The sequence below is a fragment of the Pinus tabuliformis genome, chromosome 5_1, assembly GCF_031772625.1.
Source record: "Pinus tabuliformis cultivar Carrire ecotype Pingquan chromosome 5_1, CPIR1, whole genome shotgun sequence".
NCBI classification, from domain to species: Eukaryota; Viridiplantae; Streptophyta; class Pinopsida; order Pinales; family Pinaceae; genus Pinus; species Pinus tabuliformis.
Window position 1 is genome coordinate 811,857,025 of NC_142305.1, and position 15,883 is coordinate 811,872,907.

The window sequence follows — 15,883 nt, forward strand, 5'->3', positions numbered from 1 at the left end:
TATTATTCCTTATCTTAGCAATGCTCATTTTCTTCTTGATACTAGTCAAGATATATAGATAATTCTGGTTTTGAAAATTGAGGTTCACCACCTTCTTACCGTATCTATGTTTCCTTTTCCCCCACTCTAGCAATGTTCATTTTTTTCTTGATACTAGTCAAGATATATAGATAATTCTGGTTTTGAAGATTGGGATTCACCACCTTATTACCATATCTATGTTTCATTTTTCCCTCACTCTTTATCACCCCACAGCTTATCCTTAAATTTGGAATTAGTAATATTTTAACATTATCCATATTCTTCAAGATGATCTCCTCCTTATCCATCCATCTTAACCATGATGTATCAATTGTTGAGGGATATCAATCTTTAGATGTGTAAATATTTTAAAAAAGGGTTCCACCTAAAGAGATTTGATTCCTATGACTGGTTAAGATGGATCTATACTAGTTGATATTATAAACCAATGTGATAAAAATATTTAAGTAGTAGTCATAAATAAATTATTTGAATGTCCACATAACAAGATATAATTTGATATCAACTTAAAAAAATATATATTAAATAATTATAAGTAAAAAAAAGTGTGAGTAAGTTGTTTAAACCTTATATTTTTCAAAACTATTTGAAAACATGATCTTAGGTATTTGAAGATTTGTGTTAACTAATTTATGTGGATATGAAATTCATATATATCTATATATAGAAATAAATTGTTAAAATAAAACTTTTTTATGTTCTATATAATAAAATATTCAATGTCCAAAGAAAAATAATAATTGAAAGTTAAAAACTAAAATAAAAAGTATAAATAATTCCTAATAGGAATAATAAGGGAGTGATGTGTTATTCATTCAATTCTTAATATAGAATTAATATGTCACATTTAAAAAAATTCATAATAATAAAAATACTTAATGTGAGTTATCAATAATTTTTTTAATATGAAGGATCAAATAATATTGACACATGCTTGAAAACATATTGATAACAAAATAACCATTTTTAATGTGGGCAATATAGTGCATACATAAAATGTAATCCATACATAAAATGCCTTAATGCACATGATATGTAAAATATTTTAATGTCAACTATATATATATATATTTTAATGTTAATATCATATAAAGCAATTCAAAAAAAAAGTTTTAATGATTAAAAAATTTGAAGTAGCCTCGTTAACTTACATTTTGGTCATTTTTTAGGTATATTTTTTTATGTTAGTTTTCTCAAGTTATGCATTCTATATAGCATTCAAAAATACAATTTGGAATATATATATGGAGGGAGAGAGAGGGAGAGAGAGAGAGTTGATCCCTATCAGTGCATGTTAGATTTCATGCTTAAAATGGATCTATACTGTTATTTACACCATGTAAAGTATAACGTGGAAGGATCTCATTAAAAAATTACCAATAATAAAAATTAGACCCATTCATTGTATTTAGATAAAGATTGTGAAGTATACATGTCATTGGCGAAAGTTGGGTTGCATAAACAAGATAAGCATGCTTCTACGTCATTATTAATACGTTGTTAATAAATATTAACATAGCTATATAAATTAAATGGCTAGTAAATGTGAATAGGTATCATCCATAACAAGTGTTGTAGGTCAGCATAGTCCCTGGCAGTGGAACTTATGTTTTCAACAAAAAAAAATACTTCCTACTAAGGGATAAGGACTTGCATAAATTTTAGTGTTTCATACTTCCTACTAAGGGATAAGAACTTGCATACATTTTAGTGGTTAGTAACCACTAGTAAGTCTACAAACTTAATTTTTACTCTAAAATATTGAAGAACACATAAATAATGGTGGGTAGTAGCTCTTGGTAAGTATATTTATTTGTATCTTTTACCTCTCCATTTCTTATGCAAATACTTTACTAATTAGTGGGTAGTAATTTTAGGTGGTTTAATAATGAAAAATAATTGCACAATTATAAAAGGTTGTCAAGAGCGGACTTGGCAACTTTGGTAGACTTTGACTCAATATAAAAAATATTTTTCTCTTCTTTCAAAAGTTGAAATGGGAATTGACTCAAATACATTTTCTTTTTGAGTCATAATAAATTATTTTTGACTCTATAAGTATGCAGAACATGCTTTGAAAAAAATAAATAATAATAATAATGAATATGATAAATACATCAATGCTAAAATTTATATTACATTATGAAGATAGTCACATTTTCGATAGGTATAATAATGAATATGATAAATATATCAATGTTAAAATTTATATTACATTATGAAGATAGTTACATTTTCGAAATAATGAATACGATTAATACATCAATGATAAAATTTATATTACATTATAAAGACTAACACTAATTAAATTTTTGATAAGATTTTGATAAGTTTATTGTGTGCAAGGAGCTACTTATATCCAAGCTTATGTTATAGCTTAGTAAGTAAATTATTTCTTAGGAGGATTGATTGCTTGAATTGTACACAACAATGGGAAATGATGTACATCAGATTGCAGGAAGTAACAATAATAGCCTCTTTGTGCAACAACTCAAAATCAAGCACACACAAACATGAATCTTGATCTAGGGAGAGGATTCACAATATTGGATCTACAACTCGAGTGATCTACATTAACTAAGAAACCCTTGCAATTTTTCGTTCCCCTTTAGCGAATGATGCGATCAGAATCACCGGCAAGGTTCCCATGTGATGCGTTAGGAAACATTGCAAAATTTTGCAAATAGATATAGCTGAAAAAACTATAGAAGGAAAAACCTAAAGTCGATGCCACTGGGATTTATATCAGCAAATGCCATGAAACCAATTAATTTCCAGCTTTTGGGGTCTGTTTGTAAGCTATATGATGAGAAAAATCGTAGATACCATGGACGAATAGATTTATGTACTGATGACTAATACAAATACCCAAATAACTCATTGGTAGGGTCTTAACTATGTATGTGGTAAATGGCAATCACTTCCACCAAAGCATAGTCCCATGAAGAGAGATTCAACTATTTATGTGATGATACTAGTACTTCTATTTATGTCCCGTGAAGCCTAGAAAACTTCTATTTATGTGATGATACTAGTATTGTTAAATATTTATAAAACATTTGTATATTTATTGTGCATTAAACAAATGGAGTGAGATTCCAAGTATATAGATAGCATGCCATAAATTTTCTTGTGCAGGTTGTAGGCTTGAAGACAAACTCAACTACCTCTTATCATGTGTATGTCAAAGCCTTGAAATAGGACAAGTCGATTCATGTTTATGTAATTCAAAGTGGATTTGAGTTGGATGTTTCTGTGTAGAATTTCCTTATATTTATGAATGCTAGGTGTGGGAATAATAAGATCACATGGTTGTGGCTTGGTTAGATGTGGTATCATGGAATGCATTGATTGGTGTTTATGCACATAATGGACATGCCTACCCAACCTTGACATTGTTTCTTGAATATGTTATACCTAGCTTGGTCATCAGGGCATTTTGGCTACTAGAATTTTCAGATGCACGAGCTCTAAAACACGACAAAGGAGTCCATGCTTACATAATTAAAAGCGAATCCATTTTGGCCATGTGAATGAAGGATTGACAGCTGATTGGTACTATGATTATTACATTATACTCAAGGTTGAACACCAAAAATTCATGGTCGACCTTCTTAACCGTGTTAAGGATCTCAATGAAGCACTAGACTTGATGAGAAAATGCCAATAGAACCTAATGCTTTATTTTGGCTTTGTTTTCTTGGTGCTTGTTAGCATTCATAACAATACAGAGATGACAAAATGTGCAGAACAACTGCTTTTCAAACTAAACTCTTTGACACCTTATGAGCTACTTAAAAGTGGGAAGACATGAGAAATATGCACTAGACAATGAAAGAAAAAGACATTGAAAAGGCACCCAGATGTAGTTGGATTGAGGTCAATAAGAAGGTGCATGATTTTCTTGTAGGTGACTAGTTTCACATAAATGAAGAATATATATATAGTTTTAGAACTTGTTCTGAGAGACAAAATGGGCAAGAATACAAAGCACGTCTTGTACACATACACATTCCAACTCTATTACTTTGGTAGCAAAAACTAGATTTTGATTTCAATTGTTCTAGAAAAAGTGCTTTGTTTGGTCCCCGATATGTATTTGTTATTGATTAGAATAACGAATGCAATGTCACTGCTAAAATATGATTGAACAAGATATCATTTCCATATGTCATATGGTAAGCTCAGACATAGAGTGGGAATTGGAAAACGGTGATTTTTTATAGCTCTAATTTGTGGAGATGATTTTATTCTTATCATTGTGCTTCATTACAACTTGAAAACGAAAAATCTATTGACCTTATGATTGAAATTTTTTCTCAGGGGGTGGCAGAAGAGGAAATAAAGCTTTTAAAGGAGTTATTCAATACTAAGGATATGGTAGAAGCATATGCGTCCAAAGGAAAGGATTCGCCTTATGGATTTGGAGAAACTCAAACACATTGGGGTGGATCACCTTAGAAGGTATTGGGCTTATCAAAGCTTCACTAGGAAATACACTAGGCGAGAAACACAAGTCATGAAAACAAGTTAAAGGACCATACAATATTTATGAAAGCATGATCAGTTTACATCAAGAGATACAAGTAGAGGATAAATCTCTAGATTCTCCATAATTTAATCATTAGAAAATAATGATCGACATGGCACTTTGATTTCTCAACCATAGCAATAATCCAAATTTCAAATCTGACGTAACATCGAATTCCATTGTGTTCCTTTTGTTATATTGCAAATGTTATTTTATGTCATAATTATTAAATTAAAAATTCTAAAGTCATGTGAGTTGATATGAATAGGAAAATTCATTAGGATTCAAGGGTCATAAGGCATATGAAAAATTAAGGGGAAGGTGAAATATCACCTAACCTATTCATATAAATATGTCCTCATACCTCACAGAAGGGGGATTTCAGTGCTTGAGATCTACTAGCATCTAGATAAATGTTTTTGTGCTTTGGTAGCGGGAGCAATCTCTCTCTTGGAATATTTTAGGATGTGTTGGTGAGGCTAGGGTTTTTTTTTTTGAGATGATATGAGAAACCATCATTCTATTATTGTATCTTGATGGGCCTATGGAACTTGTACTTGAATTTGCAACATTATTAGTAATATGTTCTTCATTTTTGGCACATATTCCTACACATTTCTATAATAGTTCTAATAGCTAACTGATACTCCAATTATGTGTGCGTGTGTGCTTTCATATTGCTTATATGTTAATGTAATAACTCATGGTGTATGACTCATATGTTTTATTTTGAATGTTTTCTATTTATTCCATGCTAATGCTAGTAACCTATTGTGAACTAATTTTCAATTAACATCTAGTAATTTCTTACTGGTATGTTTTTGATGGTATTAGCTAACTGATTCCTCTTGAAGCATATTTTTATTATTGTTTTTCTACCATGTCCTTGGGTGAAAGTATGGAGATGGGTTACACTTTTGGGCCAAATGTGGCAATGAAATTTCAAGTTTTTCCTCTTTTATCAAATTGAAGCCCTCAAAATTCGTATAAGCATTGTGAATTTTGATTCAGAGTAAAAAGACAAATTGTGGAGAATTATGTTGTTGTCATAATGATATTTTTTGCAAACATATTTAGTGTTCTATATTATTTCAATTTTCCATTAAATGAAATGCTTGTTCTTTCAAATTTTCACACATCTTAATATGCATGTGTGTGTTCATGTAGCATAACTTAGTCAAACATCTTAAGTTGGCGAAGTAATATTTCAATTACTTTCTGCAAACACATGTGTTCACGTAAGATTTTCTTCAACTATTTAAATAAATTGAAAAACCAAAAGTACCCTTTTGAAGAGGACTTGTAGATGAAGATAATGGAATTTTTTGAACTTTTTTCATTGTGTATATTTTATGATATTGATTATTTATTCAACCTCTTTAAAACAATTCAAAATTTTTTCAAGCATTATGTTTAAAAGAAATTAGATGAAAAATATCATATGAATTTGAAAATGTTAAATTCATATGCCATTGGATAGAGGACTCCTTCATGAATCCAACATGATCAACTCCACCACCTAAGGAAAAAATTAGCCCTAAGTCCACTAGGGTATAAAATGGAGTTGCAGGAAATTTTGTAGAAGGGGTGTTGAAATTGTAGATTTTAGGACTTAAGAGGCTTGATCAAGTGCCATGGCTAGATCGAGCTATGTAGTTAGATCAAAACTCTATAATTTTTTTTTGAATAATTCAAAATTAAGTTTTTAACTCATTTTAAAATTCCAAATCTTATTAGAATTTTTGTTATCATGTCATGTAAAAACCTTATTAAATTTAATATTAATATTAAAAGAATATTATTATTATTATTAAATTAAATGATGAAATGATATTAATATATTTTAATGTTAATATTAAATTTATTAATTGTGGATTAACATAGTATTATTAGCTTTAATATAATATAAATTTTCTTATATTATAATATATATATAGTTAGCACAACCACATTAATAAATGTGGTTGATATACGCCTTAAGCATCAACAAAAGAGTCATTAACACAAAAATAGTTATATAATCTGACTCAATATGTTAATTTTATTTAACCTATTTTTTTTTATAAATATAACATAATGAAATATATAATATTTTTTAAATCTTGAAGAAATCATAACTTAAAGCTACCTTTAAAGAAAAAAACCTAAACAGTTTCAATTGGAAGACATGAAGTGCTCTATGTATCTTTGATGGAGGTAGATGGAACATCAATATTTGGAAAATTTTAGATAATATTTCCATGGAAAATTATCATTTTCCCTCCAGGTGAATGTACAACACACATTTGAAATATTTCATCTTAAATATGTATTATATAGAAGAATTAAATTGTTGTATGACATCAAAGTTAAAAAATATATATATATTAAACTTAATATTTTAATTGTCAAAGTATTTTGAAAATTTTGAAATATAGAGCGGGAGAGAGTGGGAGAGAAGGTTAAGAGAGAGAGAGGGGGACATGAAGATCAAGAGAGGGAGAGGAGGAGAGAGTCTTTGAGAAAGAGAGGGATCTCGAGAAATAGAGTTGGAGGAAAAGATAGGGAAGGAAGAAGTTCAAGACATATAGAGAGAAAGGTGGAGAGAGAGAGGGATTGACAAGAGAGAGATGGAGAGAGAGAGTGTATGTTTGGGGGTGAGATATAAATACAAAAAAGGAGAGATGGAGATAAGGGGGAGAGAGAATGGGAGATGGAGGGAGATAGTCAACAAAGTTGCAGGACGAAGCTTGAGAGAGAGAGAGTGAGTGAGTGATGTGGAGGAGAGATAGAGGGAGGTGGGAGAGGAAAGACGAGAGAGAAGACTTGAGAGGGAGGGAGAGAGAGATAATTGGAGTTGGAGGGGTAGAGAGAGGGAGGTATGAAGAAAGAAATATAGAGAGAGAAAGGTGGAGAGAGAGAGGGAGTGGAAAGAGATATGGAGAGAGAGAGCGTGACAAGGGAGATGGAGAGAAAGGGAGAGAGGAGAGTAGGAGGGAAGAGAGATAGAAGGGGAGATAGAGGGAGAGAAGGGGAAGAGAGAGAGAGAGAGAGAGAGAGAGAGAGAGAGAGAGAGAGAGAGAGAGAAAGAGAGAGAGAGAGAGAGAGAGAGAGAGAAGAATATATAGAATGATATGGAGAAACAATGTGTATGTTTGTAGAGTAATACATAGAGACGAAGAAGGAGAGAGAGAGGGAGATAGAGATATAGATGGAAGGGGGAGAGAGGGAAGAAGAGAGAGATAGTGGGAGGGAGGCGGGATAGGTAGATATGAATAGAGAGAGCGTGTGTTTCTGGGGGGTGAGATAGAGAGACAAATAAGGACAGATGGAGGGAGATATTGATATAGATGGAGGGGGAAGAGAAAGGGAAGAAAATTGCTCGCACTATATGCATTGATTTTAGTGTACAAATGTTTATTTCTAATCCTATTTTATTTCTTGCAAATTAGATGAATTTATTTATATGTAGATGTTGATTTCTGATTCTATTTCATTGCTTGCATTAGATGCATTCATTTCATTAAAGATGTTAATTTATAATCTTGTTTGATTGAGCTTGCATTATCTGCATTGATTTCAGTGTAGATGTTGATTCCTAATCCTATTTGATTTCTAGCACTAGATGCATTTATTTCAATATAGATGTTGATTTATAATTCTATTTGATTTCTTGTAGCATTAGATGCATTGATTTTAGTGTAAATGTTGATTTCTAATTCTATTTGATTGTTTGCATTAGATGCATTGATTTTAGTGTAGATGTTGATTTCTCATCCTATTTGATTGCCTGCATTCGATGCATTGATTTCAGTGAAGATGTTGATTTCTTATAATGATGTAACTAGATATATGGTGTACATTAATCTCAAGCTAATTTGTTTAACATTGTGCATTGATTTCAGTGTAAGCAAAAACAAATATTGATGATGTGCATTATAACTAAGCTTTTGTAGATAACGTCAAACAAAATAAAATTAAATAAAACTTGTATTTGCAACTTTTACATCTCCATATCTTTTAAAATTAAATATATAACTTATTTCAATCATATTTGAGTTTTTAAAAATTGAATAAAACTTATTTCCATCATAAGGAATTTATTGAAATACTTGGATTTAATTACTTGTAATTTAAGAAAGTTGATAACATTGTATAAAATTATAGAAATGTTTCCATATATTGTTGTTTGACCTATATGTTAAATTTCAATATGACTGACTTATATCATGTTGTGACTAAGCTCTTGTAGATAATCTCAAAGTAAATAATGTTGAATAAAACCTATTTGTTGTTTAAATGACATCTTTTAATATTAAATTTGAATAAAACTTATTTCAATCCTATTTGTGTTTTTTAATTGAACCTTGAGATAAGAAATTGATTGAAATACTTATAAAAGTTGTCCATACAATGGGATATAGGTGGCTTATAATTTTTTTCACACACACACACACACAAATGAATTTATAATTCAAATAATTTATTTTTAAAATTGAATTGTAATAACATACATATTGATTGCACTAAAGACACGCTCTACAAGCTAATATGAAGCATGATTATAGTTATTTCCATGTTCAATATTAAATTGATACATGATATATTTTAGTTCATTTAAGTATCAAAGTGACTTGCATCATAACTTAAGATTGTACTTATTTTCTTAGTCTATGAAATTGGAAATCAAAATTTAACATATATTTTACTAATAAAAGTTATAGTATATAGAAAATTATTAAATTAGTGAAATAATTTTAACAAATCCATAAACTTAAAAAATTAATGAGAAATTATAAACAATATTAATACAAATCCATAAATTGAAATAGTGAATACATGTATCAATAAACTATCCATATGAAAATATATACAAATTACAAATATCACATGAACATCCATAAACTGAAATAATAAGCATCCATAAACTAAACTAATGTCCTTGATGTACATCCATAAACTGTCCATGTGAAAATATACAAAGTATGTATCACACATGTGAATATTCCCGATGAAATGAGTCTAAAAATATACAAACTATAACACTCTAAGTACCACTAGAACTCCTATGTGAGTTATGTTTTACAGAGTAAGTGTCCATAAGCTGGTACTGCAATATAACACATTCAAATTCAGACTAATTAGATCATTATTTGAACAAAATAAAAAATATGAAAATAAATGATATTGAACCACATTTTTAATTATATATACATGAATCTAATAACCCTATTCAAGTCCAAATGCAAGTAAGATAGGATGGGGGTTTGATCATGAATACGAGTTTGGTGCTCCCCTGCTTGTGGCTCGATGATTGAGACCTGCATTGATGGACCCACATCATCATTGCCTATAAATCCAACATTCCACACATGTCTCCACATAATAATGGAATCAACGACCCTCTGCATATGGACCTGTGTACACAATGACAAGGACAAATTATAATTAGTCTACATATCAATTAACATATATGTGTAACTTAAAAAAAGAAAATGTTGAAATATTAGGAATAAAAAAGTTTACCTCAACTATTGGTCCATGTGGTTGTACATAGTGACTCTCCACATTAGTGAACATATAAGGTGGAGGTGGAGGAGGATCCATGGAAACATGCTCTAGTCGAGGATGGCCTGACTGATCAACCACCCCCTTAGATGACCTCATAAGCGCATCCATGTAGTTCTTTGTGTCTACATGTTATCATGAACTTAATAATATAAATTCAATATAATACAAATTAGAAATTTTAATATAAATAATTATGCATAAATTGACAATAAGAGTCAAGATTTTCATATATATATATATATATCTATGTACTTGACGCAGACTCCAATGAATCTATCATACATGAAAGGGGTTTCATGAACATTACCAAACTATTTTAATGGAATAAAATCTTTATATCTAGCAGGGAGATTCAGGGGGATGTTGAACAACTCCCCAAAATCATCAATTTCCTTGGTGTCCTCTTAAAACACCTCCTAAGAATCTAAGTCTCTAACTTCATGCTTCCTGATCCTCTATATATACTGTAATATGTGGCTATGTGGGCCTGACCTCTAATATGTGTTGATAAACCTAGTGATGATATCCAACATAAAATACAATGCAAGATGAGTGAGTGAATTGGTAGGTATCTTCTTTATCTCTAATGTGATCCATGTATGATGGGTTGTAACATCCTCTAATGTGATATGAGTTATAACATCATCCCATAGAGGGATCAACGCTGCACTCTGATCCTCAGATTCGACCTACTGAGGACCTGTAAATCATAAACATATTTTAACATATATAATTAACAAAATAGAAGCATAATAAAATATACATTAAATTCAAACACATCAGTTGAAGACAATTTAAAAATTAAAGACAATTTAAGAGATAAACACATAAAATTTAAAGAGGATTTAAAAATGTAGGTGTACCTGAAATGGATAAAGAAGGTCTACTCGATGTAGCATCTTCATCAAAAGAGACAAAAGCACTGCCTATGACACTTTGACTGGAATTAGAGACAGGATCTACGAGGGGAACATGAACTCTTAGTGGGCTACATGAACTATTATGAGCCCGGCCATGTATAACATAACCTATCACACTGTGATGGCATGTAGTTGGGGCACATATATGGGATGCCTCAAAATATTACATATATACATATAAACTAATCTAATTGTTGGACACCTAATCATCTAAGAGTTGGTGTGGAATGTAAATAGTCAAAGGGAGTCCAAGAGACCACTTGGTATATGGAAACAAAGGGTCATTACAAGGTATTATAAATGTATATCACTTGTGACTAAATTTAACTCACGATTTATCCTACTTCTTTTGTCCACATTCCATGTGTGTTTAACATGGTATCAGAGTATCAGGTTTGCAGGTCCCTACTTTAAGCTTCTCCTTGAATAACACTGGCGTGTGTTGCATAAAATTTTGAAAATCAAATAAAAAACACTCCCCGTGATCTCTATCTGTCAGCAAGGTCTCCAATTTTAGTAATCTTTCCCTTTGCTCCTGTGATTTTATTCTATCCGAGGCCCATTACCTCTTCATGGTATGAAATTTTTAGAACCTTTGCATTATATGGCTCTATGCACTAGTTGGAGAGTGTGAAGTGAATGATTGCACTTTGAAAAGGTCACTTGTTCATGTACTGTATTGAAGGGAATCTAAAATCTTGAAACTATCTTAGCCCTATGTGCGCTTAACTATCTTCTTCATAAGAATTATGAGCCGAATTCTCTGCCAATTTGCACTCTCCTTACTGCAAAAACCTTACTTTTTCCTAGCCATTATCACTACTAGAATCCATTTCATTTTTATTCTCCACGTTGGATATCTGTCTCGCCCATGTTAGCATCGCTTTCCTCAACATACATTACTTCCATGTCAATTTTATTTGCTAGACTATTACCCTATAAGAACACTCACACTTAACGTTTCACTGGTGTAGACCAAGTCTCTCAAAAGAGTTATCCCTATGCTCAAGCTTCATGTGATTCCTTGTAATACCACTCCATTCTTGATGCCTATTAAACAACTCTGTAGCCCAGCCATCAATTTATTTTGATGGAAAATTCATGTCAAAGATTATTAAGACGCTATAACTGAGAACATTGCTTTGAAGCAGGTTGTACATGAGGGATTTTGGATCAATAATTAAGCTATAGTAGTAAAAAAAATTAGGATCAAGCACATTTTCTACATTTATGCCCTTGATTTGTACTTGAGAGAGATCAAAATCTAACTGGATATCACCAAATCTGAATTCAAGAAGGAGATGAGTGAAAAACGAGATTTAAAACCAAGAATGGTTTGTATGAATGGTTGGTCACATTGTTTGTGTTGATAAACACCTAGAATTATGAACTAGTTTTGTGTTGAAGATTTTCAACTCTGGCATGTTGGTTTGAAATTCGTTGTGGACGTATTTATAGTATGCATGTTGGATTCATCATATGCATTGTGCCTTGAATTTGTGAAATGCTAGTTGTATGGGAAATTTACAACATTGCACTGGTGATGGAGCATAGTCTTTAAAAGGGCGGTGGTATGTACATTCAAGTATTATTGTTATAACTTCTTTTGAAAGTCTTATGGTGTATCATGGTATGTGGCATTCTTCTTTTATGATATATGTTGGTTGGATGCGATGAACTCATTTTATTGAAGACCATGTATATAGTGAACGAGCCATTATAGTTGAAATGTGTAATCATGTATACATTGGTATGGTGCTCGAGACCATATATAAATGTTGAATTGAAGGTTTGCTGTGAGTTTTTAATGATATTTATGATGTTCCTCTCTTCAAAACCATGTCGTGAGTGGTGTAGTTCGATTGTCAAGAGAAACATTTCAACATTTTCCTCATGAAATATAATGTACATATGTGCTACTGAGAGCAGGTCTCTGTATGACTCCTCATAAAAAATACAGGTTCACTCGATTCCTCTCCCCATGAAAAACTTGATGACATGTTGTAAAAAAGGTATCCTACAATACCTATAAACAGTAAATTGGATTCCCATGGAATATAAGTCTGCGATTCAAGCGAAATTCCAGAGCGAGTATAAATATGCAAAATTATTTGGATATGATGCATTCTTCTATATAGAGCATATGAAGGTCATGGAATGTTTGTTGTATGATGGTGAATATCTCTGTGTTTGATTGAATTTTAGTGTGTTTTCTAGTATATAGGTTCGTCAAAACTCTGGTGCATTGATGATTAAAGCTTCCTGTTGTCAATTAAAACTCTACGTTGAAGACATTGAACTGTGGTGTTACGTTAATTAAATGTTGTATTCCAAATTTCCTATGTGTTGAATGCATATGTGTTGGAATGTGCATATAAGTGTTGCTTAGAGCCGTGGATTTTACATGGTGTGGTTGGAACCATTGGATTGATGTTATATGCCATAGTTCCTACTCCTTATATGTATAGCTAACCATTTCATTGAAGAACATATAGCTAATTCATTGCAAAAGTTTGTGTAGCAACATTCTAAAAATCAGGATCATAAGTTAGAAAATCTTTTAGTTTCTAAAAAATAAGAAATAAACTCTCTTTCCCATAAAATAAATTAGGATCCCTCATCTTCCCTAGTGTAGTGAAATCCCTAAGAAATAATTCTAAGTTCACGTAAAATAAAAATCAAATAAAAGGGATAAATTCATGAGCAAGGTTACCTTCATAGAGAGGTGATCAAGCAAGTTTGTTAGGGATATGGATGTTCACTGAAAATGAAGAAATGTTTGTGATTTCTTGAGTGACTTCACCATGGATATGGACACTCACTGGCAGTAGAGAAACACCAAACCCACTTTATGTTCTGAACAATGAACCCTCCGTCATGTTATCTGTGTAATTATTGAAGGCTTACGATGTGAACTCATAGTTTGGTGAATATGGATAATAGGACCTAACTATGATATAGATGAAAGGTACATCTGTAAATGGTCAAGTAACTCAAAGTGAAACCCATAGTATGTTTCCATACATCCTTGTGTTTATCTTTGGAATGGATGAAGGCAAAGATGCTCGATTCTACCAGTGGTTCGCTAATTCTTGTAACTATTACAACAACCCCCAATTGTTTTAGCCTGTATGCCTAAATTTTGGGTCCCCCTTTCTTTCAAGGTTTTAATGGTTATTCTTGTTGTTGGACTCGTAAAAAAATACTTAAATAACCTAAATATCATCAAAGGCCATAGTTGCTTATATTTTGATGAGGCGCCTTGCCCATGCCTCCCTTGGCTTATCCTAGTTATCATTTTCTAAATGCATTATAGTTTGTGACATATTGCGAAGAATTATTTTCAATCTTTGTTCCAACACATTCTACATTTCTGTTTACTATAGGTGAAAAGTGTATTATATTTAGAGGATTATGAGAATTATATTTATTTATGTTTTGTCTGTCCAAGGTTTGAGTGAGGTTGTACTTGTATTGATAAGCTTGTCACACTAATAATGTTAAGAAAGACAAAACATACATGAAACTAATAATGAGCACCTTCATGGTCATAGTCCTATCGAGATAAAGGACAAGGTAGTGTCTGGTTACACCAAAGCCATAAAGCCACTATTTGTGGAAAATTTGGCAAGGATCTCTCTAACATATATGCATCATTTGATAAGCAACCAATAACTTTGAATTCCATTGCTCAGGAGAAAAAATGTAGAAAGAACAACAAGAAATTTTAAGAAATGCAAATCGGTTAAGGTCCTTAAAATATTCTAGGTATATCATCTGAAGACCTATGCCATGAAGTCTATATTTAACCATAGGGTAGAGAAATTTATGAAGTCTATATGTATATTGAAAATTTTCAATGTTTTTTTTATGGAGAATTGTTATATATGATGATACTGCTAATTTTTTATGAATGTTGTCAATTACCCTTAAAAGTTTTCAAACATTAAGTTATCAATTTGAATTGTTATATCTTTTAAAATGATATTTAGAAACTATAATATATTTCACTATGTAATTGAAATTAGTAAAATTAACCCATGAAGGGGGTCTTAAATGGAAAGAAAAGTATAACTCTAAAAAACAAGCCAAAAGTGGATGTAACCATGGATGCAAAATTGGGACTAGAATTGGATGTTAAACTAGCCATGAAAACAAGATGCAAAAAATGAAACAAAAAGGGCTTTAAAAGAATTAAAAAAGGGTGCAACACTAGACACAACGAAGGGAAAAAAATAGGGCATACAAAAGGATACCAAATTGGGTGCAAACAAGGACATAAAATGGACACCAAAATAAGGATGCAAAGAATGACGTGTAAAATTAGGATGCAAAATTGGCACAAAAAAGCATGTAAGAAAAGACACAAAACAAGATGCATAAATGGGACTAAAAAATGGTGAAACCAAGGATGCCATATTGGATGCCAAAAATGATGCATAACTATATGTAAATTCAAACTCAAATCTAGGTGCAAAATGGTGCAAAATGAGATGCAAATGTGGACAAAAAATGTGGTAGAAAAAAGGATATAAATTTGGATGCCAAAGAGGATGAAAAATTAGATACCAAAAAGGATGCAAAATTGGACATAAAAAATGGTTCCAAATTGGACAAAAAAGTAGAAAAAATGGAGCAAAAATGGGCATAAAAATGGCTGAAATTTGGATGTAAATTGAGATGCAACATTGGATGCAAAAAATGATGCAAAACTTGGTGCAAAAACAAATGCAAAAGTAGACGAAAAAAATGGCTCAAAATTGAATGTAACATTAGACCAAAAAGGAGATACAAAGGTGGATGGATCACATGGTTAAACTGTAGATGAAAATTTAGACGC